We start from the raw sequence: 22545 nt of genomic DNA on the forward strand, positions 1-22545 counted from the left end.
TTTGTGTTTTCTTCTGGTCAGCTCTGGTAAAAGTCAGATTTCTTTGTTTCAGATCTTCCTCTAGCCTTGTTCTTCTTTTGAGAGTTCCCTTGTGCTGCCTCAGTTGGATCTCCTTCACTTAACAGGGGGGTGCCCGAGCAGCGACCCTCCCCAGCTCTAGCCCAACTCCTACTTACCTGCCAGGTGAGATACTATGATCATGAAGGTGCTTCTCCCAGGGCAAGGCTCACCCATTGCACTCTGGGTGTGCAGCCCCTGCGATTTCCCCAAATGTGGGAAACTTGACTGCATAATTTGTGTTTCCCCTGGTCGGCTCTCGTATAATTCAGATCTCTTTGTCTCAGATCTCTCTCCAGCCTAGTTTGCTGTCTGTTTCCACTTCTCTTTTCTTCAGCCGCTCCCTTCTATACCCTTGTGCACTATCCTGACTTCTCCTCCCGTCTGCTTACTTTGTGCCTTCCAATGCACAATGCAAACTACAGGTAGTGCTGCAGGGCCCACACCCTTTTACTTGCCTTACAGAGCAGCTCTGGAGCTGTTACAGTGCCCAGCTGCTGCAAGAAATCTGCTTGAATGCTTCAGGGGATGGGACATGGCCAACAAGAGCCCCACACCAAAGGAGGGTGGAGCAGAAGGCTGACTAATACTGAAGCACCCCCAAACAACAAACCAAATGCAACAACTAGTGCAAGCATTCCTGGGGGAAGGCCTGCCGCAGATGGATTTGCATATGGTGATGTCATCCAAGCAGTGGGTCAAAGTTGGCTTCAACCCTCGTCTGCATATGAAAACAGAAAAGGGGCGTGCAGGGCATGGTGGCCTTTTGCGGCGCTTGACCGACCCCTAGTTTGCATTAAACACCTCCACCCTCCTTCGGTGTGGGGCTCATGTTGGCTATGCCCCAGCCCCTGAAGCATTCAAGCTGATTTCTTGCAGCAGCTGGGCACTTTAACAGCTCCAGAGCTGCTCTGTAAGGCAAGTAAAAGGGTGTGGGCCCTGCAGCACTACCTGTAGTTTGCATTGTGCATTGGAAGGCACAAAGTAAGCAGACGGGAGGAGAAGTCAGGATAGTGCACAAGGGTATAGAAGGGAGCGGCTGAAGAAAAGAGAAGTGGAAACAGACAGCAAACTAGGCTGGAGAGAGACCTGAGACAAAGAGATCTGAATTATACGAGAGCCGACCAGGGGAAACACAAATTATGCAGTCAAGTTTCCCACATTTGGGGAAATCGCAGGAGCAGCACACCCAGAGTGCAATGGGTGAGCCTTGCCCTGGGAGAAGCACCTTCATGATCATAGTATCTCACCTGGCAGGTAAGTAGGAGTTGGGCTAGAGCTGGGGAGGGTCGCTGCTCGGGTACCCCCCTGTCAAGTGAAGGAGATCCAACTGAGGCAGCACAAGGGAACTCTCGAAAGAAGAACAAGGCAAGAGGAAAATCTGAGACAAAGAAATCTGACTTTTACCAGAGCTGACCAGAGGAAAGCACAAACACAGTCCCCCACTACCACAAATAATGCAGTTGAGTTTCCCACATTTGGGGAAATCACAGGGGTCAGCATACCCAAAATGCAATGAATGAACCTCACCCTGGGAGAACAATCTTCATGACCATGGTATCTCCTATGCAAAATAAGTATGATTTGGAATAGGGCTGGGGAGGGCCGCTGCTCATGCACATCTCTGTCAAGTAAAGGAGATTCAACTGAGGCAGCACAAGGGAACTCTCATCTGGGGACAACAACTGCAGGGAGAACACATATTTTCTGATGAACATGTGAGGGCAGAAGGCTGCCTAATACTGAAGCACCCCCAAACAACAAACCAAATGCAACAACTAGTGCAAGCATTCCTGGGGGAAGGCCTGCAGCAGATGGATTTGCATATGGTGATGTCATCCAAGCAGTGGGTCAAAGTTGGCTTCAACCCTCGTCTGCATATGAAAAGAGAAAAGGGGCGTGCAGGGCATGGCGGCCTTTTGCAGCGCTTGGATGCAGCAGCAGGGTGCAGCAGAAGGCTGCCTAATACTGAAGCACCCCCAAACAACAAACCAAATGCAACAACTAGTGCAAGCATTCCTGGGGGAAGGCCTGCCGCAGATGGATTTGCATATGGTGATGTCATCCAAGCAGTGGGTCAAAGTTGGCTTCAACCCTCATCTGCATATGAAAACAGAAAAGGGGCGTGCAGGGCATGGTGGCCTTTTGCGGCGCTTGACTGACCCCTAGTTTGCATTAAACACCTCCACCCTCCTTCGGTGTGGGGCTGATGTTGGCTATGCCCCAGCCCCTGAAGCATTCAAGCTGATTTCTTGCAGCAGCTGGGCACTGTAACAGCTCCAGAGCTGCTCTGTAAGGCAAGTAAAAGGGTGTGGGCCCTGCAGCACTACCTGTAGTTTGCATTGTGCATTGGAAGGCACAAAGTAAGCAGACGGGTGGAGAAGTCAGGATAGTGCACAAGGGTATAGAAGGGAGCGGCTGAAGAAAAGAGAAGTGGAAACAGACAGCAAACTAGGCTGGAGAGAGACCTGAGACAAAGAGATCTGAATTATACGAGAGCCGACGAGGGGAAACACAAATTATGCAGTCAAGTTTCCCACATTTGGGGAAATCGCAGGAGCAGCACACCCAGAGTACAATGGGTGAGCCTTGCCCTGGGAGAAGCACCTTAATGATCATAGTATCTCACCTGGCAGGTAAGTAGGAGTTGGGCTAGAGCTGGGGAGGGTCGCTGCTCGGGTACCCCCCTGTAAAGTGAAGGAGATCCAACAAAGGCAGCACAAGGGAACTCTCGAAAGAAGAACAAGGCTAGAGGAAAATGTGAGACAAAGAAATCTGACTTTTACTAGAGCTGACCAGAGGAAAGCACAAACACAGTCCCCCACTACCACAAATAATGCAGTTGAGTTTCCCACATTTGGGGAAATCACAGGGGTCAGCATACCCAAAATGCAATGAATGAACCTCACCCTGGGAGAAAAATCTTCATGACCATGGTATCTCCTATGCAAAATAAGTATGATTTGGAATAGGGCTGGGGAGGGCCGCTGCTCATGCACATCTCTGTCAAGTAAAGGAGATTCAACTGAGGCAGCACAAGGGAACTCTCATCTGGGGACAACAACTGCAGGGAGAACATATATTTTCAGATGAACATGGGAGGGCAGAAAGCTGCCTAATACTGAAGCACCCCCAAACAACAAACCAAATGCAACAACTAGTGCAAGCATTCCTGGGGGAAGGCCTGCCGCAGATGGATTTGCATATGGTGATGTCATCCAAGCAGTGGGTCAAAGTTGGCTTCAACCCTCGTCTGCATATGAAAAGAGAAAAGGGGCGTGCAGGGCATGGTGGCCTTTTGCGGCACTTGGCTGACCCCTAGTTTGCATTAAACACCTCCAACCTCCTTTGGTGTGGGGCTCATGTTGGCTATGCCCCAGCCCCTGAAGCATTCAAGCTGATTTCTTGCAGCAGCTGGGCACTGTAACAGCTCCAGAGCTGCTCTGTAAGGCAAGTAAAAGGGTGTGGGCCCTGCAGCACTACCTGTAGTTCGCATTGTGCGTTGGAAGGCACAAAGTAAGCAGACAGGAGGAGAAGTCAGGATAGTGCGCAAGGGCATAGAAGGGAGCGGCTCAAGAAAAGAGAAGTGGAAACAGACAGCAAACTAGGCTGGAGAGAGACCTGAGACAAAGAGATCTGAATTATACGAGAGCCGACCAGGGGAAACACAAATTATGCAGTCAAGTTTCCCACATTTGGGGAAATCGCAGGAGCAGCACACCTAGAGTGCAATGGGTGAGCCTTGCCCTGGGAGAAGCACCTTCATGATCATAGTATCTCACCTGGCAGGTAAGTAGGAGTTGGGCTAGAGCTGGGGAGGATCGCTGCTCGGGTACCCCCCTGTAAACTGAAGGAGATCCAACTGAGGCAGCACAAGGGAACTCTCGAAAGAAGAACAAGGCTAGAGAAAAATCTGAGACAAAGAAATCTGACTTTTACCAGAGCTGACCAGAGGAAAGCACAAACACAGTCCCCCACTACCACAAATAATGCAGTCAAGTTTCCCACATTTGGGGAAATCACAGGGGTCAGCATACCCAAAATGCAATGAATGAACCTCACCCTGGGAGAACAATCTTCATGACCATGGTATCTCCTATGCAAAATAAGTATGATTTGGAATAGGGCTGGGGAGGGCCGCTGCTCATGCACATCTCTGTCAAGTAAAGGAGATTCAACTGAGGCAGCACAAGGGAACTCTCATCTGGGGACAACAACTGCAGGGAGAACACATATTTTCAGATGAACATGGGAGGGCAGAAGGCTGCCTAATACTGAAGCACCCCCAAACAACAAACCAAATGCAACAACTAGTGCAAGCATTCCTGGGGGAAGTTCTGCAGAAGACGGATTTGCATACGGTGATGTCATCCAAGCAGTGGGTCAAAGTTGGCTTCAACCCTCATCTGCATATGAAAAGAGAAAAGGAGCGTGCAGGGCATGGCGGCCTTTTGCGGTGCTTGGATGACCCCTAGTTCGCATTAAACACCTCCACCCTCCTTTGGTGTGGGGCTCATGTTGGCCATGCCCCATCCCCTGAAGCATTCAAGCTGATTTCTTGCAGCAGCTGGGCACTGTAACATCTCCAGAGCTGCTCTGTAAGGCAAGTAAAAGGGTGTGGGCCCTGCAGCACTACCTGTAGTTTGCATTGTGCATTGGAAGGCACAAAGTAAGCAGACGGGAGGAGAAGTCAGGATAGTGCACAAGGGTATAGAAGGGAGCGGCTGAAGAAAAGAGAAGTGGAAACAGACAGCAAACTAGGTTGGAGAGAGACCTGAGACAAAGAGATCTGAATTACACGAGAGCCGACCAGGGGAAACACAAATTATGCAGTCAAGTTTCCCACATTTGGGGAAATCGCAGGGGCAGCACACCCAGAGTGCAATGGGTGAGCCTTGCCCTGGGAGAAGCACCTTCATGATCATAGTATCTCACCTGGCAGGTAAGTAGGAGTTGGGCTAGAGCTGGGGAGGGTCTCTGCTTGGGCACCCCCCTGTCAAGTGAAGGAGATCCAACTGAGGCAGCACAAGGGAACTCTCGAAAGAAGAACAAGGCTAGAGGAAGATCTGAACAAAGAAATCTGACTTTTACCAGAGCTGACCAGAGGAAAACACAAACACAGTCCCCCACTACCACAAATAAAGCAGTCGAGTTTCCCACATTTGGGGAAATCACAGGGGTCAGCATACCCATAATGCAATGAATGAACCTCACCCTGGGAGAATAATCTTCATGACCATGGTATCTCCTATGCAAAATAAGTATGATTTGGGATAGAGCTGGGGAGGGCCGCTGCTCAGGCACATCTCTGTCAAGTAAAGGAGATTCAACTGAGGCAGCACAATGGAACTCTCATCTGGGGACAACAACTGCAGGGAGAACACATATTTTCAGATGAACATGGGAGGGCAGAAGGCTGCCTAATACTGAAGCACCCCCAAACAACAAACCAAATGCAACAACTAGTGCAAGCATTCCTGGGGGAAGTTCTGCAGAAGACGGATTTGCATACGGTGATGTCATCCAAGCAGTGGGTCAAAGTTGGCTTCAACCCTCATCTGCATATGAAAAGAGAAAAGGGGCGTGCAGGGCATGGCGGCCTTTTGCGGTGCTTGGATGACCCCTAGTTCGCATTAAACACCTCCACCCTCCTTTGGTGTGGGGCTCATGTTGGCCATGCCCCATCCCCTGAAGCATTCAAGCTGATTTCTTGCAGCAGCTGGGCACTGTAACAGCTCAAGAGCTGCTCTGTAAGGCAAGTAAAAGGGTGTGGGCCCTGCAGCACTACCTGTAGTTTGCATTGTGCATTGGAAGGCACAAAGTAAGCAGACGGGAGGAGAAGTCAGGATAGTGCACAAGGGTATAAAAGGGAGCGGCTGAAGAAAAGAGAAGTGGAAACAGACAGCAAACTAGGCTGGAGAGAGACCTGAGACAAAGAGATCTGAATTATACGAGAGCCGACCAGGGGAAACACAAATTATGCAGTCAAGTTTCCCACATTTGGGGAAATCGCAGGAGCAGCACACCCAGAGTACAATGGGTGAGCCTTGCCCTGGGAGAAGCACCTTCATGATCATAGTATCTCACCTGGCAGGTAAGTAGGAGTTGGGCTAGAGCTGGGGAGGGTCGCTGCTCGGGTACCCCCCTGTAAAGTGAAGGAGATCCAACTGAGGCAGCACAAGGGAACTCTCGAAAAAAGAACAAGGCTAAAGGAAAATCTGAGACAAAGAAATCTGACTTTTACCAGAGCTGACCAGAGGAAAGCACAAACACAGTCTCCCACTACCACAAATAATGCAGTCAAGTTTCCCACATTTGGGGAAATCACAGGGGTCAGCATACCCAAAATGCAATGAATGAACCTCACCCTGGGAGAAAAATCTTCATGACCATGGTATCTCCTATGCAAAATAAGTATGATTTGGAATAGGGCTGGGGAGGGCCGCTGCTCATGCACATCTCTGTCAAGTAAAGGAGATTCAACTGAGGCAGCACAAGGGAACTCTCATCTTGGGACAACAACTGCAGGGAGAACATATATTTTCAGATGAACATGGGAGGGCAGAAGGCTGCCTAATACTGAAGCACCCCCAAACAACAAACCAAATGCAACAACTAGTGCAAGCATTCCTGGGGGAAGGCCTGCCGCAGATGGATTTGCATATGGTGATGTCATCCAAGCAGTGGGTCAAAGTTGGCTTCAACCCTCGTCTGCATATGAAAAGAGAAAAGGGGCGTGCAGGGCATGGTGGCCTTTTGCGGCGCTTGGCTGACCCCTAGTTTGCATTAAACACCTCCACCCTCCTTTGGTGTGGGGCTCATGTTGGCTATGCCCCAGCCCCTGAAGCATTCAAGCTGATTTCTTGCAGCAGCTGGGCACTGTAACAGCTCCAGAGCTGCTCTGTAAGGCAAGTAAAAGGGTGTGGGCCCTGCAGCACTACCTGTAGTTTGCATTGTGCATTGGAAGGCACAAAGTAAGCAGACGGGAGGAGAAGTCAGGATAGTGCACAAGGGTATAGAAGGGAGCGGCTGAAGAAAAGAGAAGTGGAAACAGACAGCAAACTAGGCTGGAGAGAGACCTGAGACAAAGAGATCTGAATTATACGAGAGCCGACGAGGGGAAACACAAATTATGCAGTCAAGTTTCCCACATTTGGGGAAATCGCAGGAGCAGCACACCCAGAGTGCAATGGTTGAGCCTTGCCCTGGGAGAAGCACCTTCATGATCATAGTATCTCACCTGGCAGGTAAGTAGGAGTTGGGCTAGAGCTGGGGAGGGTCGCTGCTCGGGTTCCCCCCTGTGAAGTGAAGGAGATCCAACTGAGGCAGCACCAGGGAACTCTCGAAAGAAGAACAAGGCTAGAGGAAGATCTGAGACAAAGAAATCTGACTTTTACCAGAGCTGACCAGAGGAAAGCACAAACACAGTCCCCCACTACCACAAATAATGCAGTCGAGTTTCCCACATTTGGGAAAATCACAGGGGTCAGCATACCCAGAATGCAATGAATGAACCTCACCCTGGGAGAACAATCTTCATGACCATGGTATCTCCTATGCAAAATAAGTATGATTTGGGATAGGGCTGGTGAGGGCAGCTGCTCAGGCACATCTCTGTCAAGTAAAGGAGATTCAACTGAGGCAGCACAAGTGAACTCTCATCTGGGGACAACAACTGCAGGGAGACCACATCTTTTCAGATGAACATGGGAGGGCGGAAGGCTGCCTAATACTGAAGCACCATCAAATATCAAACCATATGCAACAACTAGTACAAGCACTCCTGGGGGAAGGTCTGCAGCAGACGGATTTGCATACGGTGATGTTATCCAAGCAGTGGGCCAAAGTTGACTGGAACCCTCATCTGCATATGAAAAGAGAAAAGGGGCATGCAGGGCATGGCGGCCTTTCGCAGTGCTTGGATGACCCCTAGTTCGCATTAAACACCTCCCCCCTCCTTTGGTGTGGGGCTCATGTTGGCCATGCCCCATCCCCTGAAGCATTCAAGCTGATTTCTTGCAGCAGCTGGGCACTGTAACAGCTCCAGAGCTGCTCTGTAAGGCAAGTAAAAGGGTGTGGGCCCTGCAGCACTACCTGTAGTTTGCATTGTGCATTGGAAGGCACAAAGTAAGCAGACGGGAGGAGAAGTCAGGATAGTGCACAAGGGTATAGAAGGGAGCGGCTGAAGAAAAGAGAAGTGGAAACAGACAGCAAACTAGGCTGGAGAGAGACCTGAGACAAATAGATCTGAATTATACGAGAGCCGACCAGGGGAAACACAAATTATGCAGTCAAGTTCCCCACATTTGGGGAAATCGCAGGGGCAGCACACCCAGAGTGCAATGGGTGAGCCTTGCCCTGGGAGAAGCACCTTCATGATCATAGTATCTCACCTGGCAGGTAAGTAGGAGTTGGGCTAGAGCTGGGGAGGGTCGCTGCTCGGGTACCCCCCTGTCAAGTGAAGGAGATCCAACTGAGGCAGCACAATGGAACTCTCGAAAGAAGAACAAGGCTAGAGGAAAATCTGAGACAAAGAAATCTTACTTTTACCAGAGCTGACCAGAGGAAAGCACAAACACAGTCCCCCACTACCACAAATAATGCAGTCAAGTTTCCCACATTTGGGGAAATCACAGGGGTCAGCATACCCAAAATGCAATGAATGAACCTCACCCTGGGAGAACAATCTTCATGACCATGGTATCTCCTATGCAAAATAAGTATGATTTGGAATAGGGCTGGGGAGGGCCGCTGCTCATGCACATCTCTGTCAAGTAAAGGAGATTCAACTGAGGCAGCACAAGGGAACTCTCATCTGGGGACAACAACTGCAGGGAGAACACATATTTTCAGATGAACATGGGAGGGCAGAAGGCTGCCTAATACTGAAGCACCCCCAAACAACAAACCAAATGCAACAACTAGTGCAAGCATTCCTGGGGGAAGTTCTGCAGAAGACGGATTTGCATACGGTGATGTCATCCAAGCAGTGGGTCAAAGTTGGCTTCAACCCTCATCTGCATATGAAAAGAGAAAAGGGGCGTGCAGGGCATGGCGGCCTTTTGCGGTGCTTGGATGACCCCTAGTTCGCATTAAACACCTCCACCCTCCTTTGGTGTGGGGCTCATGTTGGCCATGCCCCATCCCCTGAAGCATTCAAGCTGATTTCTTGCAGCAGCTGGGCACTGTAACAGCTCCAGAGCTGCTCTGTAAGGCAAGTAAAAGGGTGTGGGCCCTGCAGCACTACCTGTAGTTTGCATTGTGCATTGGAAGGCACAAAGTAAGCAGACGGGAGGAGAAGTCAGGATAGTGCACAAGGGTATAGAAGGGAGCAGTTGAAGAAAAGAGAAGTGGAAACAGACAGCAAACTAGGCTGGAGAGAGACCTGAGACAAAGAGATCTGAATTATACGAGAGCCGACCAGGGGAAACACAAATTATGCAGTCAAGTTTCCCACATTTGGGGAAATCGCAGGGGCAGCACACCCAGAGTGCAATGGGTGAGCCTTGCCCTGGGAGAAGCACCTTCATGATCATAGTATCTCACCTGGCAGGTAAGTAGGAGTTGGGCTAGAGCTGGGGAGGGTCGCTGTTCGGGCACCCCCCTGTCAAGTGAAAGAGATCCAACTGAGGCAGCACAAGGGAACTCTCGAAAGAAGAACAAGGCTAGAGGAAGATCTGAGACAAAGAAATCTGACTTTTACCAGAGCTGACCAGAGGAAAGCACAAACACAGTCCCCCACTACCACAAATAATGCAGTCGAGTTTCCCACATTTGGGAAAATCACAGGGGTCAGCATACCCAGAATGCAATGAATGAACCTCACCCTGGGAGAACAATCTTCATGACCATGGTATCTCCTATGCAAAATAAGTATGATTTGGGATAGGGCTGGTGAGGGCCGCTGCTCAGGCACATCTCTGTCAAGTAAAGGAGATTCAACTGAGGCAGCACAAGGGAACTCTCATCTGGGGACAACAACTGCAGGGAGACCACATCTTTTCAGATGAACATGGGAGGGCGGAAGGCTGCCTAATACTGAAGCACCATCAAATATCAAACCATATGCAACAACTAGTACAAGCACTCCTTGGGGAAGGTCTGCAGCAGACGGATTTGCATACGGTGATGTTATCCAAGCAGTGGGCCAAAGTTGACTGGAACCCTCATCTGCATATGAAAAGAGAAAAGGGGCATGCAGGGCATGGCGGCCTTTTGCAGTGCTTGGATGACCCCTAGTTCGCATTAAACACCCCCACCCTCCTTTGGTGTGGGGCTCATGTTGGCCATGCCCCATCTCCTGAAGCATTCAAGCTGATTTCTTGCAGCAGCTGGGCACTGTAACAGCTCCAGAGCTGTTCTGTAAGGCAAGTAAAAGGGTGTGGGCCCTGCAGCACCACCTGTTGTTCGCATTGTGCGTTGGAAGGCACAAATTAAGCAGACGGGAGGAGAAGTCAGGATAGTGCGCAAGGGCATACTTTTCTCTTAGTCCGGGGGCAAGGCTTCAAAATGGGGTCTGCAACGGAGGAGACACAGGGGGCGTGGTCACAGCAGCTTTTCTCTACAACCTGCACCAGCAGGAGCCTACACCATTTTTTATGATCACGCTGAACTGCAGTGCGACTGCAATTACAGCATGGTCAAGAAGGGAGGCGTCATGCTGGGTGGCCATGCCCTGTCACTGTGCAGGAGCCAGCACAGCTCACACACTAGTCCCCGGGTGCAGCCCCCAACCCCCGGGACACCCGGAGCAACAAAATGTAGATTCAGGCCACCAGGCCACGCCCCTACCTATGAAACCATGCCTCCTTTTTACCATTGCGCTGTTTATCTGCGCGCACTGCATTACAATCTCCCTCGCCACCTTTCTGGGTGTCACCAGTGATAGTGACACCTCTGCCATGCTTGTAGCAGCTGGTCCTAAGATCTACGCCTCAAGCCCTGAGTGTTTGCCCTTGTGACTTGTTGATCATCATAGCGAAGCAGATGCTTACAGAAAACTGCAGGGGCTTAGATTGAAAATAAAAAAATTGATGGGTATAAGGTAGAGAGGAGCGGGTTCGGTTCTCCGAGAACCGAATTCCCCACGAACTCCACGTGGTTTACACTGGTCCGAGGCAGGCTCGGTTGTTCCCGCCTGACTCGGAAAACCTGAACAAGGGAAAATGTCATCATCCCGCTGTCGGATTCTTGCGAGATTCGGATTCCATATAAAGAGCTGCGCGTTGCTGCCATTTTTACTCGTGCATTGAAGAGAGAGCGGAGAGGACGTGGCTATGTTCTCTCAGTGGAAATCTCAATATCAGTGCTCAGTATCAGTGGTTACTTATTGCTGCTCAGTAATACTAGTAGTGTGTCTCTCCTGCTCAGTGTCAGTTCTCAGTAGTATCCTCATCAGTGCTCAGTATCACTGCTCATTGTCTTGTGCTGCATTGTGGTGCTCAGCATACTACAGTACATTACTAATAGTCCAGTGCTGCATCTTGCTGCTCAGTGTCAGTTCTAGTATCCTCATCAGTGCTCACTATCACTGCTCATTGCATTGTGGTGTTCTGTATACTACAGTAACATAGTAATATAGTATATATAGAGGAGCGGGTTCGGTTCTCCGAGAACCGAATTCCCGACGAACTCCACGTGGTTTACACTGGTCCGTGGCAGGCTCGGTTGTTCCCGCCTGACTCGGAAAACCTGAACAAGGGAAAATGTCATCATCCCGCTGTCGGATTCTCGCGAGATTCGGATTCCATATAAAGAGCTGCGCGTTGCCGCCATTTTTACTCGTGCATTGAAGAGAGAGCGGAGAGGACGTGGCTATGTTCTCTCAGTGGAAATCTCAATATCAGTGCCCAGTATCAGTGGTTACTTATTGCTGCTCAGTAATACTAGTAGTGTGTCTCTCCTGCTCAGTGTCAGTTCTCAGTAGTATCCTCATCAGTGCTCAGTATCACTGCTCATTGTCTTGTGCTGCATTGTGGTGCTCAGCATACAACAGTACATTACTAATAGTCCAGTGCTGCATCTTGCTGCTCATGTTGGCTATGCCCCAGCCCCTGAAGCATTCAAGCTGATTTCTTGCAGCAGCTGGGCACTGTAACAGCTCCAGAGCTGCTCTGTAAGGCAAGTAAAAGGGTGTTGGCCCTGCAGCACTACCTGTAGTTTGCATTGTGCGTTGGAAGGCACAAAGTAAGCAGACAGGAGAAGTCAGGAGAGTGCACAAGGGCATAGAAGGCAGGGGCTCAAGAAAAGAGAAGTGGAAACAGACAGCAAACTAGGCTGGAGAGAGACCTGAGACAAAGAGATCTGAATTATACGAGTAGCCGACCAGAGGAAACACAAATTATGCAGTCAAGTGTCCCACATTTGGGGAAATCGTAGGAGCAGCACACCCAGAGTGCAATGGGTGAGCCTTGCCCTGGTAGAAGCACCTTCCTGATCATAGTATCTCACTTGGCAGGTAAGTAGGAGTTGGGCTTGAGCTGGGGAGGGTCGCTGCTCGGGCACCCCCCTGTCAAGTGAAGGAGATCCAACTGAGGCAGCACAAGGAAACTCTCAAAAAAAGAACAAGGCTAGAGGAAGATCTGAGACAAAGAAATCTGACTTTTACCAGAGCTGACCAGAGGAAAGCACAAACACAGTCCCCCACTACCACAAATAATGCAGTCGAGTTTCCCACATTTGGGGAAATCACAGGGGTCAGCATACCCAGAATGCAATGAATGAACCTCACCCTGGGAGAACAATCTTCATGACCATGGTATCTCCTATGCAAAATAAGTATGATTTGGGATAGGGCTGGGGAGGGCCGCTGCTCAGGCACATCTCTTTCAAGTAAAGGAGATTCAACTGAGGCAGCACAAGGGTACTCTCATCTGGGGACAACAACTGCAGGGAGAACACATATTTTCAGATGAACATGGGAGAGCTGAAGGCTGCCTAATACTGAAGCACCCCAAACAACAAACCAAATGCAACAACTAGTACAAGCATTCCTGGGGGAAGGTCTGCAGAAGACGGATTTGCATACGGTGATGTCATCCAAGCAGTGGGCCAAAGTTGGCTGGAACCCTCATCTGCATATGAAAAGAGAAAAGGGGTATGCAGGGCATGGCGGCCTTTTGCGGCGCTTGGATGACCCTTAGTTCGCATTAAACACCTCCACCCTCCGTCGGTGTGGGGCTCATGTTGGCTATGCCCCAGCCCCTGAAGCATTCAAGCTGATTTCTTGCAGCAGCTGGGCACTGTAACAGCTCCAGAGCTGCTCTGAAAGGCAAGTAAAAGGGTGTGGGCCCTGCAGCACTACCTGTAGTTTGCATTGTGCGTTGGAAGGCACAAAGTAAGCAGACAGGAGAAGTCAGGAGAGTGCACAAGGGCATAGAAGGCAGCGGCTCAAGAAAAGAGAAGTGGAAACAGACAGCAAACTAGGCTGGAGAGAGACCTGAGACAAAGAGATCTGAATTATACGAGTAGCCGACTAGAGGAAACACAAATTATGCAGTCAAGTGTCCCACATTTGGGGAAATCGTAGGAGCAGCACACCCAGAGTGCAATGGGTGAGCCTTGCCCTGGGAGAAGCACCTTCCTGATCATAGTATCTCACCTGGCAGGTAAGTAGGAGTTGGGCTAGAGATGGGGAGGGTCGCTGCTCGGGCACCCCCCTGTCAAGTGAAGTTCTGCAGAAGACGGATTTGCATACGGTGATGTCATCCAAGCAGTGGGTCAAAGTTGGCTTCAACCCTCATCTGCATATGAAAAGAGAAAAGGGGCGTGCAGGGCATGGCGGCCTTTTGCGGTGCTTGGATGACCCCTAGTTCGCATTAAACACCTCCACCCTCCTTTGGTGTGGGGCTCATGTTGGCCATGCCCCATCCCCTGAAGATGAACATGGGAGGGCAGAAGGCTGCCTAATACTGAAGCACCCCCAAACAACAAACCAAATGCAACAACTAGTGCAAGCATTCCTGGGGGAAGGCCTGCCGCAGATGGATTTGCATATGGTGATGTCATCCAAGCAGTGGGTCAAAGTTGGCTTCAACCCTCGTCTGCATATGAAAAGAGAAAAGGGGCGTGCAGGGCATGGTGGCCTTTTGCGGCGCTTGGCTGACCCCTAGTTTGCATTAAACACCTCCACCCTCCTTTGGTGTGGGGCTCATGTTGGCTATGCCCCAGCCCCTGAAGCATTCAAGCTAATTTCTTGCAGCAGCTGGGCACTGTAACAGCTCCAGAGCTGCTCTGTAAGGCAAGTAAAAGGGTGTGGGCCCTGCAGCACTACCTGTAGTTTGCATTGTGCATTGGAAGGCACAAAGTAAGCAGACGGGAGGAGAAGTCAGGATAGTGCACAAGGGTATAGAAGGGAGCGGCTGAAGAAAAGAGAAGTGGAAACAGACAGCAAACTAGGCTGGAGAGAGACCTGAGACAAAGAGATCTGAATTATACGAGAGCCGACGAGGGGAAACACAAATTATGCAGTCAAGTTTCCCACATTTGGGGAAATCGCAGGAGCAGCACACCCAGAGTGCAATGGTTGAGCCTTGCCCTGGGAGAAGCACCTTCATGATCATAGTATCTCACCTGGCAGGTAAGTAGGAGTTGGGCTAGAGCTGGGGAGGGTCGCTGCTCGGGTTCCCCCCTGTGAAGTGAAGGAGATCCAACTGAGGCAGCACCAGGGAACTCTCGAAAGAAGAACAAGGCTAGAGGAAGATCTGAGACAAAGAAATCTGACTTTTACCAGAGCTGACCAGAGGAAAGCACAAACACAGTCCCCCACTACCACAAATAATGCAGTCGAGTTTCCCACATTTGGGAAAATCACAGGGGTCAGCATACCCAGAATGCAATGAATGAACCTCACCCTGGGAGAACAATCTTCATGACCATGGTATCTCCTATGCAAAATAAGTATGATTTGGGATAGGGCTGGTGAGGGCAGCTGCTCAGGCACATCTCTGTCAAGTAAAGGAGATTCAACTGAGGCAGCACAAGTGAACTCTCATCTGGGGACAACAACTGCAGGGAGACCACATCTTTTCAGATGAACATGGGAGGGCGGAAGGCTGCCTAATACTGAAGCACCATCAAATATCAAACCATATGCAACAACTAGTACAAGCACTCCTGGGGGAAGGTCTGCAGCAGACGGATTTGCATACGGTGATGTTATCCAAGCAGTGGGCCAAAGTTGACTGGAACCCTCATCTGCATATGAAAAGAGAAAAGGGGCATGCAGGGCATGGCGGCCTTTTGCAGTGCTTGGATGACCCCTAGTTCGCATTAAACACCTCCCCCCTCCTTTGGTGTGGGGCTCATGTTGGCCATGCCCCATCCCCTGAAGCATTCAAGCTGATTTCTTGCAGCAGCTGGGCACTGTAACAGCTCCAGAGCTGCTCTGTAAGGCAAGTAAAAGGGTGTGGGCCCTGCAGCACTACCTGTAGTTTGCATTGTGCATTGGAAGGCACAAAGTAAGCAGACGGGAGGAGAAGTCAGGATAGTGCACAAGGGTATAGAAGGGAGCGGCTGAAGAAAAGAGAAGTGGAAACAGACAGCAAACTAGGCTGGAGAGAGACCTGAGACAAATAGATCTGAATTATACGAGAGCCGACCAGGGGAAACACAAATTATGCAGTCAAGTTTCCCACATTTGGGGAAATCGCAGGGGCAGCACACCCAGAGTGCAATGGGTGAGCCTTGCCCTGGGAGAAGCACCTTCATGATCATAGTATCTCACCTGGCAGGTAAGTAGGAGTTGGGCTAGAGCTGGGGAGGGTCGCTGCTCGGGTACCCCCCTGTCAAGTGAAGGAGATCCAACTGAGGCAGCACAATGGAACTCTCGAAAGAAGAACAAGGCTAGAGGAAAATCTGAGACAAAGAAATCTGACTTTTACCAGAGCTGACCAGAGGAAAGCACAAACACAGTCCCCCACTACCACAAATAATGCAGTCAAGTTTCCCACATTTGGGGAAATCACAGGGGTCAGCATACCCAAAATGCAATGAATGAACCTCACCCTGGGAGAACAATCTTCATGACCATGGTATCTCCTATGCAAAATAAGTATGATTTGGAATAGGGCTGGGGAGGGCCGCTGCTCATGCACATCTCTGTCAAGTAAAGGAGATTCAACTGAGGCAGCACAAGGGAACTCTCATCTGGGGACAACAACTGCAGGGAGAACACATATTTTCAGATGAACATGGGAGGGCAGAAGGCTGCCTAATACTGAAGCACCCCCAAACAACAAACCAAATGCAACAACTAGTGCAAGCATTCCTGGGGGAAGTTCTGCAGAAGACGGATTTGCATACGGTGATGTCATCCAAGCAGTGGGTCAAAGTTGGCTTCAACCCTCATCTGCATTTGAAAAGAGAAAAGGGGCGTGCAGGGCATGGCGGCCTTTTGCGGTGCTTGGATGACCCCTAGTTCGCATTAAACACCTCCACCCTCCTTTGGTGTGGGGCTCATGTTGGCCATGCCCCATCCCCTGAAGCATTCAAGCTGATTTCTTGCAGCAGCTGGGCACTGTAACAGCTCCAGAGCTGCTCTGTAAGGCAAGTAAAAGGGTGTGGGCCCTGCAGCACTACCTGTAGTTTGCATTGTGCATTGGAAGGCACAAAGTAAGCAGACGGGAGGAGAAGTCAGGATAGTGCACAAGGGTATAGAAGGGAGCGGCTGAAGAAAAGAGAAGTGGAAACAGACAGCAAACTAGGCTGGAGAGAGACCTGAGACAAATAGATCTGAATTATACGAGAGCCGACCAGGGGAAACACAAATTATGCAGTCAAGTTTCCCACATTTGGGGAAATCGCAGGGGCAGCACACCCAGAGTGCAATGGGTGAGCCTTGCCCTGGGAGAAGCACCTTCATGATCATAGTATCTCACCTGGCAGGTAAGTAGGAGTTGGGCTAGAGCTGGGGAGGGTCGCTGCTCGGGTACCCCCCTGTCAAGTGAAGGAGATCCAACTGAGGCAGCACAATGGAACTCTCGAAAGAAGAACAAGGCTAGAGGAAAATCTGAGACAAAGAAATCTGACTTTTACCAGAGCTGACCAGAGGAAAGCACAAACACAGTCCCCCACTACCACAAATAATGCAGTCGAGTTTCCCACATTTGGGGAAATCACAGGGGTCAGCATACCCAAAATGCAATGAATGAACCTCACCCTGGGAGAACAATCTTCATGACCATGGTATCTCCTATGCAAAATAAGTATGATTTGGAATAGGGCTGGGGAGGGCCGCTGCTCATGCACATCTCTGTCAAGTAAAGGAGATTCAACTGAGGCAGCACAAGGGAACTCTCATCTGGGGACAACAACTGCAGGGAGAACACATATTTTCAGATGAACATGGGAGGGCAGAAGGCTGCCTAATACTGAAGCACCCCCAAACAACAAACCAAATGCAACAACTAGTGCAAGCATTCCTGGGGGAAGTTCTGCAGAAGACGGATTTGCATACGGTGATGTCATCCAAGCAGTGGGTCAAAGTTGGCTTCAACCCTCATCTGCATATGAAAAGAGAAAAGGGGCGTGCAGGGCATGGCGGCCTTTTGTGGTGCTTGGATGACCCCTAGTTCGCATTAAACACCTCCACCCTCCTTTGGTGTGGGGCTCATGTTGGCCATGCCCCATCCCCTGAAGCATTCAAGCTGATTTCTTGCAGCAGCTGGGCACTGTAACAGCTCCAGAGCTGCTCTGTAAGGCAAGTAAAAGGGTGTGGGCCCTGCAGCACTACCTGTAGTTTGCATTGTGCATTGGAAGGCACAAAGTAAGCAGACGGGAGGAGAAGTCAGGATAGTGCACAAGGGTATAGAAGGGAGCGGTTGAAGAAAAGAGAAGTGGAAACAGACAGCAAACTAGGCTGGAGAGAGACCTGAGACAAAGAGATCTGAATTATACGAGAGCCGACCAGGGGAAACACAAATTATGCAGTCAAGTTTCCCACATTTGGGGAAATCGCAGGGGCAGCACACCCAGAGTGCAATGGGTGAGCCTTGCCCTGGGAGAAGCACCTTCATGATCATAGTATCTCACCTGGCAGGTAAGTAGGAGTTGGGCTAGAGCTGGGGAGGGTCGCTGTTCGGGCACCCCCCTGTCAAGTGAAAGAGATCCAACTGAGGCAGCACAAGGGAACTCTCGATAGAAGAACAAGGCTAGAGGAAGATCTGAGACAAAGAAATCTGACTTTTACCAGAGCTGACCAGAGGAAAGCACAAACACAGTCCCCCACTACCACAAATAATGCAGTCGAGTTTCCCACATTTGGGAAAATCACAGGGGTCAGCATACCCAGAATGCAATGAATGAACCTCACCCTGGGAGAACAATCTTCATGACCATGGTATCTCCTATGCAAAATAAGTATGATTTGGGATAGGGCTGGTGAGGGCCGCTGCTCAGGCACATCTCTGTCAAGTAAAGGAGATTCAACTGAGGCAGCACAAGGGAACTCTCATCTGGGGACAACAACTGCAGGGAGACCACATCTTTTCAGATGAACATGGGAGGGCGGAAGGCTGCCTAATACTGAAGCACCATCAAATATCAAACCATATGCAACAACTAGTACAAGCACTCCTTGGGGAAGGTCTGCAGCAGACGGATTTGCATACGGTGATGTTATCCAAGCAGTGGGCCAAAGTTGACTGGAACCCTCATCTGCATATGAAAAGAGAAAAGGGGCATGCAGGGCATGGCGGCCTTTTGCAGTGCTTGGATGACCCCTAGTTCGCATTAAACACCCCCACCCTCCTTTGGTGTGGGGCTCATGTTGGCCATGCCCCATCCCCTGAAGCATTCAAGCTGATTTCTTGCAGCAGCTGGGCACTGTAACAGCTCCAGAGCTGTTCTGTAAGGCAAGTAAAAGGGTGTGGGCCCTGCAGCACCACCTGTTGTTCGCATTGTGCGTTGGAAGGCACAAATTAAGCAGACGGGAGGAGAAGTCAGGATAGTGCGCAAGGGCATACTTTTCTCTTAGTCCGGGGGCAAGGCTTCAAAATGGGGTCTGCAACGGAGGAGACACAGGGGGCGTGGTCACAGCAGCTTTTCTCTACAGCCTGCACCAGCAGGAGCCTACACCATTTTTTATGATCACGCTGAACTGCAGTGCGACTGCAATTACAGCATGGTCAAGAAGGGAGGCGTCATGCTGGGTGGCCATGCCCTGTCACTGTGCAGGAGCCAGCACAGCTCACACACTAGTCCCCGGGTGCAGCCCCCAACCCCCGGGACACCCGGAGCAACAAAATGTAGATTCAGGCCACCAGGCCACGCCCCTACCTATGAAACCATGCCTCCTTTTTACCATTGCGCTGTTTATCTGCGCGCACTGCATTACAATCTCCCTCGCTACCTTTCTGGGTGTCACCAGTGATAGTGACACCTCTGCCATGCTTGTAGCAGCTGGTCCTAAGATCTACGCCTCAAGCCCTGAGTGTTTGCCCTTGTGACTTGTTGATCATCATAGCGAAGCAGATGCTTACAGAAAACTGCAGGGGCTTAGATTGAAAATAAAAAAATTGATGGGTATAAGGTAGAGAGGAGCGGGTTCGGTTCTCGGAGAACCGAATTCCCCACGAACTCCACGTGGTTTACACTGGTCCGAGGCAGGCTCGGTTGTTCCCGCCTGACTCGGAAAACCTGAACAAGGGAAAATGTCATCATCCCGCTGTCGGATTCTTGCGAGATTCGGATTCCATATAAAGAGCTGCGCGTTGCTGCCATTTTTACTCGTGCATTGAAGAGAGAGCGGAGAGGACGTGGCTATGTTCTCTCAGTGGAAATCTCAATATCAGTGCTCAGTATCAGTGGTTACTTATTGCTGCTCAGTAATACTAGTAGTGTGTCTCTCCTGCTCAGTGTCAGTTCTCAGTAGTATCCTCATCAGTGCTCAGTATCACTGCTCATTGTCTTGTGCTGCATTGTGGTGCTCAGCATACTACAGTACATTACTAATAGTCCAGTGCTGCATCTTGCTGCTCAGTGTCAGTTCTAGTATCCTCATCAGTGCTCACTATCACTGCTCATTGCATTGTGGTGTTCTGTATACTACAGTAACATAGTAATATAGTATATATAGAGGAGCGGGTTCGGTTCTCCAAGAACCGAATTCCCGACGAACTCCACGTGGTTTACACTGGTCCGTGGCAGGCTCGGTTGTTCCCACCTGACTATGAAAACCTGAACAAGGGAAAATGTCATCATCCCGCTGTCAGATTCTCGCGAGATTCGGATTCCATATAAAGAGCTGCGCGTTGCCGCCATTTTTACTCGTGCATTGAAGAGAGAGCGGAGAGGACGTGGCTATGTTCTCTCAGTGGAAATCTCAATATCAGTGCCCAGTATCAGTGGTTACTTATTGCTGCTCAGTAATACTAGTAGTGTGTCTCTCCTGCTCAGTGTCAGTTCTCAGTAGTATCCTCATCAGTGCTCAGTATCACTGCTCATTGTCTTGTGCTGCATTGTGGTGCTCAGCATACAACAGTACATTACTAATAGTCCAGTGCTGCATCTTGCTGCTCATGTTGGCTATGTCCCAGCCCCTGAAGCATTCAAGCTGATTTCTTGCAGCAGCTGGGCACTGTAACAGCTCCAGAGCTGCTCTGTAAGGCAAGTAAAAGGGTGTTGGCCCTGCAGCACTACCTGTAGTTTGCATTGTGCGTTGGAAGGCACAAAGTAAGCAGACAGGAGAAGTCAGGAGAGTGCACAAGGGCATAGAAGGCAGGGGCTCAAGAAAAGAGAAGTGGAAACAGACAGCAAACTAGGCTGGAGAGAGACCTGAGACAAAGAGATCTGAATTATACGAGTAGCCGACCAGAGGAAACACAAATTATGCAGTCAAGTGTCCCACATTTGGGGAAATCGTAGGAGCAGCACACCCAGAGTGCAATGGGTGAGCCTTGCCCTGGTAGAAGCACCTTCCTGATCATAGTATCTCACTTGGCAGGTAAGTAGGAGTTGGGCTTGAGCTGGGGAGGGTCGCTGCTCGGGCACCCCCCTGTCAAGTGAAGGAGATCCAACTGAGGCAGCACAAGGAAACTCTCGAAAAAAGAACAAGGCTAGAGGAAGATCTGAGACAAAGAAATCTGACTTTTACCAGAGCTGACCAGAGGAAAGCACAAACACAGTCCCCCACTACCACAATTAATGCAGTCGAGTTTCCCACATTTGGGGAAATCACAGGGGTCAGCATACCCAGAATGCAATGAATGAACCTCACCCTGGGAGAACAATCTTCATGACCATGGAAACTTCTATGCAAAATAAGTATGATTTGGGATAGGGCTGGGGAGGGCCGCTGCTCAGGCACATCTCTGTCAAGTAAAGGAGATTCAACAGAGGCAGCACAAGGGAACTCTCATCTGGGGACAACAACTGCAGGGAGAACACATATTTTCAGATGAACATGGGAGGGCAGAAGGCTGCCTAATACTGAAGCACCCCCAAACAACAAACCAAATGTAACAACTAGTAAAAGCATTCCTGGGAGAAGGTCTGCAGAAGACGGATTTGCATACGGTGATGTCATCCAAGCAGTGGGCCAAAGTTGGCTGGAACCCTCATCTGCATATGAAAAGAGAAAAGGGTTATGCAGGGCATGGCGGCCTTTTGCGGTGCTTGGATGACCCCTAGTTCGCATTAAATACCTCCACCCTCCTTCGGTGTGGGGCTCATGTTGGCTATGCCCCAGCCCCTGAAGCATTCAAGCTGATTTCTTGCAGCAGCTGGGCACTGTAACAGCTCCAGAGCTGCTCTGTACGGCAAGTAAAAGGGTGTGGGCCCTGCAGCACTACCTGTAGTTCGCATTGTGCGTTGGAAGGCACAAAGTAAGCAGACGGGAGAAGTCAGGATAGTGCGCAAGGGCATAGAAGGGAGCGGCTCAAGAAAACAGAAGTGGAAACAGACAGCAAACTAGGCTGGAGAGAGACCTGAGACAAAGAGATCTGAATTATACGAGAGCCGACCAGGGGAAACACAAATTATGCAGTCAAGTTTCCCACATTTGGGGAAATCGCAGGAGCAGCACACCCAGAGTGCAATGGGTGAGCCTTGCCCTGGGAGAAGCACCTTCATGATCATAGTATCTCACCTGGCAGGTATGTAGGAGTTGGGCTAGAGCTGGGGAGGGTCGCTGCTCGGGTACCCCCCTGTCAAGTGAAGGAGGTCAAACTGAGGCAGCACAATGGAACTCTCGAAAGAAGAACAAGGCTAGAGGAAGATCTGAGACAAAGAAATCTGACTTTTACCAGAGCTGACCAGAGGAAAACACAAACACAGTCCCCCACTACCACAAATAATGCAGTTGAGTTTCCCACATTTGGGGAAATCACAGGGGTCAGCATACCCAGAATGCAATGAATGAACCTCACCCTGGGAGAACAATCTTTATGACCATGGTATCTCCTATGCAAAATAAGTATGATTTGAGATAGGGCTGGGGAGGGCCGCTGCTCAGGCACATCTCTGTCAAGTAAAGGAGATTCAACTGAGGCA

The 22545-nt window shown here is 50.1% G+C and overlaps 29 non-coding genes and 3 pseudogenes across 29 annotated transcripts; 1 reads left to right on the forward strand and 31 right to left on the reverse strand.

The window, feature by feature from the left end:
- Positions 1-168: 168 nt before the first annotated feature.
- LOC135008216 (U1 spliceosomal RNA) lies at positions 169-331 on the forward strand. The gene has a single exon (XR_010208027.1). It is a non-coding gene; the product is annotated as a U1 spliceosomal RNA (small nuclear RNA).
- Positions 332-1159: 828 nt separating this feature from the next.
- On the reverse strand, positions 1160-1322 carry LOC135008194 (U1 spliceosomal RNA). Its single transcript, XR_010208009.1, has one exon. It is a non-coding gene; the product is annotated as a U1 spliceosomal RNA (small nuclear RNA).
- A 152-nt stretch (positions 1323-1474) lies between these two features.
- LOC135008064 (U1 spliceosomal RNA) lies at positions 1475-1638 on the reverse strand. Its single transcript, XR_010207882.1, has one exon. It is a non-coding gene; the product is annotated as a U1 spliceosomal RNA (small nuclear RNA).
- Positions 1639-2565: 927 nt separating this feature from the next.
- LOC135008303 (U1 spliceosomal RNA) lies at positions 2566-2701 on the reverse strand (annotated as a pseudogene).
- Positions 2702-2853: 152 nt separating this feature from the next.
- LOC135007940 (U1 spliceosomal RNA) lies at positions 2854-3017 on the reverse strand. The gene has a single exon (XR_010207762.1). It is a non-coding gene; the product is annotated as a U1 spliceosomal RNA (small nuclear RNA).
- A 674-nt stretch (positions 3018-3691) lies between these two features.
- On the reverse strand, positions 3692-3854 carry LOC135008319 (U1 spliceosomal RNA). The gene has a single exon (XR_010208101.1). It is a non-coding gene; the product is annotated as a U1 spliceosomal RNA (small nuclear RNA).
- Positions 3855-4006: 152 nt separating this feature from the next.
- On the reverse strand, positions 4007-4170 carry LOC135007970 (U1 spliceosomal RNA). Its single transcript, XR_010207790.1, has one exon. It is a non-coding gene; the product is annotated as a U1 spliceosomal RNA (small nuclear RNA).
- Positions 4171-4844: 674 nt separating this feature from the next.
- Positions 4845-5007, reverse strand: LOC135008112 (U1 spliceosomal RNA). Its single transcript, XR_010207929.1, has one exon. It is a non-coding gene; the product is annotated as a U1 spliceosomal RNA (small nuclear RNA).
- Positions 5008-5158: 151 nt separating this feature from the next.
- On the reverse strand, positions 5159-5322 carry LOC135008056 (U1 spliceosomal RNA). Its single transcript, XR_010207873.1, has one exon. It is a non-coding gene; the product is annotated as a U1 spliceosomal RNA (small nuclear RNA).
- Positions 5323-5996: 674 nt separating this feature from the next.
- LOC135008225 (U1 spliceosomal RNA) lies at positions 5997-6159 on the reverse strand. Its single transcript, XR_010208036.1, has one exon. It is a non-coding gene; the product is annotated as a U1 spliceosomal RNA (small nuclear RNA).
- Positions 6160-6311: 152 nt separating this feature from the next.
- On the reverse strand, positions 6312-6475 carry LOC135008080 (U1 spliceosomal RNA). Its single transcript, XR_010207898.1, has one exon. It is a non-coding gene; the product is annotated as a U1 spliceosomal RNA (small nuclear RNA).
- A 701-nt stretch (positions 6476-7176) lies between these two features.
- Positions 7177-7312, reverse strand: LOC135008292 (U1 spliceosomal RNA; annotated as a pseudogene).
- Positions 7313-7464: 152 nt separating this feature from the next.
- Positions 7465-7628, reverse strand: LOC135008420 (U1 spliceosomal RNA). Its single transcript, XR_010208177.1, has one exon. It is a non-coding gene; the product is annotated as a U1 spliceosomal RNA (small nuclear RNA).
- A 674-nt stretch (positions 7629-8302) lies between these two features.
- On the reverse strand, positions 8303-8465 carry LOC135008198 (U1 spliceosomal RNA). The gene has a single exon (XR_010208013.1). It is a non-coding gene; the product is annotated as a U1 spliceosomal RNA (small nuclear RNA).
- Positions 8466-8617: 152 nt separating this feature from the next.
- LOC135007971 (U1 spliceosomal RNA) lies at positions 8618-8781 on the reverse strand. Its single transcript, XR_010207791.1, has one exon. It is a non-coding gene; the product is annotated as a U1 spliceosomal RNA (small nuclear RNA).
- Positions 8782-9455: 674 nt separating this feature from the next.
- On the reverse strand, positions 9456-9618 carry LOC135008164 (U1 spliceosomal RNA). The gene has a single exon (XR_010207980.1). It is a non-coding gene; the product is annotated as a U1 spliceosomal RNA (small nuclear RNA).
- Positions 9619-9770: 152 nt separating this feature from the next.
- LOC135008425 (U1 spliceosomal RNA) lies at positions 9771-9934 on the reverse strand. The gene has a single exon (XR_010208182.1). It is a non-coding gene; the product is annotated as a U1 spliceosomal RNA (small nuclear RNA).
- Positions 9935-12358: 2424 nt separating this feature from the next.
- On the reverse strand, positions 12359-12522 carry LOC135008351 (U1 spliceosomal RNA). Its single transcript, XR_010208122.1, has one exon. It is a non-coding gene; the product is annotated as a U1 spliceosomal RNA (small nuclear RNA).
- Positions 12523-12674: 152 nt separating this feature from the next.
- LOC135008248 (U1 spliceosomal RNA) lies at positions 12675-12838 on the reverse strand. The gene has a single exon (XR_010208059.1). It is a non-coding gene; the product is annotated as a U1 spliceosomal RNA (small nuclear RNA).
- A 670-nt stretch (positions 12839-13508) lies between these two features.
- LOC135008274 (U1 spliceosomal RNA) lies at positions 13509-13672 on the reverse strand. Its single transcript, XR_010208080.1, has one exon. It is a non-coding gene; the product is annotated as a U1 spliceosomal RNA (small nuclear RNA).
- Positions 13673-14507: 835 nt separating this feature from the next.
- Positions 14508-14643, reverse strand: LOC135008293 (U1 spliceosomal RNA; annotated as a pseudogene).
- A 152-nt stretch (positions 14644-14795) lies between these two features.
- On the reverse strand, positions 14796-14959 carry LOC135008426 (U1 spliceosomal RNA). Its single transcript, XR_010208183.1, has one exon. It is a non-coding gene; the product is annotated as a U1 spliceosomal RNA (small nuclear RNA).
- A 674-nt stretch (positions 14960-15633) lies between these two features.
- On the reverse strand, positions 15634-15796 carry LOC135008173 (U1 spliceosomal RNA). Its single transcript, XR_010207989.1, has one exon. It is a non-coding gene; the product is annotated as a U1 spliceosomal RNA (small nuclear RNA).
- Positions 15797-15948: 152 nt separating this feature from the next.
- Positions 15949-16112, reverse strand: LOC135007972 (U1 spliceosomal RNA). Its single transcript, XR_010207792.1, has one exon. It is a non-coding gene; the product is annotated as a U1 spliceosomal RNA (small nuclear RNA).
- Positions 16113-16786: 674 nt separating this feature from the next.
- On the reverse strand, positions 16787-16949 carry LOC135008174 (U1 spliceosomal RNA). The gene has a single exon (XR_010207990.1). It is a non-coding gene; the product is annotated as a U1 spliceosomal RNA (small nuclear RNA).
- Positions 16950-17101: 152 nt separating this feature from the next.
- On the reverse strand, positions 17102-17265 carry LOC135008087 (U1 spliceosomal RNA). The gene has a single exon (XR_010207904.1). It is a non-coding gene; the product is annotated as a U1 spliceosomal RNA (small nuclear RNA).
- A 674-nt stretch (positions 17266-17939) lies between these two features.
- On the reverse strand, positions 17940-18102 carry LOC135008165 (U1 spliceosomal RNA). The gene has a single exon (XR_010207981.1). It is a non-coding gene; the product is annotated as a U1 spliceosomal RNA (small nuclear RNA).
- Positions 18103-18254: 152 nt separating this feature from the next.
- On the reverse strand, positions 18255-18418 carry LOC135007929 (U1 spliceosomal RNA). The gene has a single exon (XR_010207751.1). It is a non-coding gene; the product is annotated as a U1 spliceosomal RNA (small nuclear RNA).
- Positions 18419-20842: 2424 nt separating this feature from the next.
- Positions 20843-21006, reverse strand: LOC135008353 (U1 spliceosomal RNA). Its single transcript, XR_010208124.1, has one exon. It is a non-coding gene; the product is annotated as a U1 spliceosomal RNA (small nuclear RNA).
- A 152-nt stretch (positions 21007-21158) lies between these two features.
- Positions 21159-21322, reverse strand: LOC135008097 (U1 spliceosomal RNA). Its single transcript, XR_010207914.1, has one exon. It is a non-coding gene; the product is annotated as a U1 spliceosomal RNA (small nuclear RNA).
- A 671-nt stretch (positions 21323-21993) lies between these two features.
- LOC135008241 (U1 spliceosomal RNA) lies at positions 21994-22156 on the reverse strand. The gene has a single exon (XR_010208052.1). It is a non-coding gene; the product is annotated as a U1 spliceosomal RNA (small nuclear RNA).
- A 152-nt stretch (positions 22157-22308) lies between these two features.
- Positions 22309-22472, reverse strand: LOC135007974 (U1 spliceosomal RNA). Its single transcript, XR_010207794.1, has one exon. It is a non-coding gene; the product is annotated as a U1 spliceosomal RNA (small nuclear RNA).
- Between the last annotated feature and the right edge of the window lie 73 nt (positions 22473-22545).

Source organism: Pseudophryne corroboree, unplaced genomic scaffold, assembly GCF_028390025.1.
Source record: "Pseudophryne corroboree isolate aPseCor3 unplaced genomic scaffold, aPseCor3.hap2 scaffold_222, whole genome shotgun sequence".
NCBI lineage: Eukaryota > Metazoa > Chordata > Amphibia > Anura > Myobatrachidae > Pseudophryne > Pseudophryne corroboree.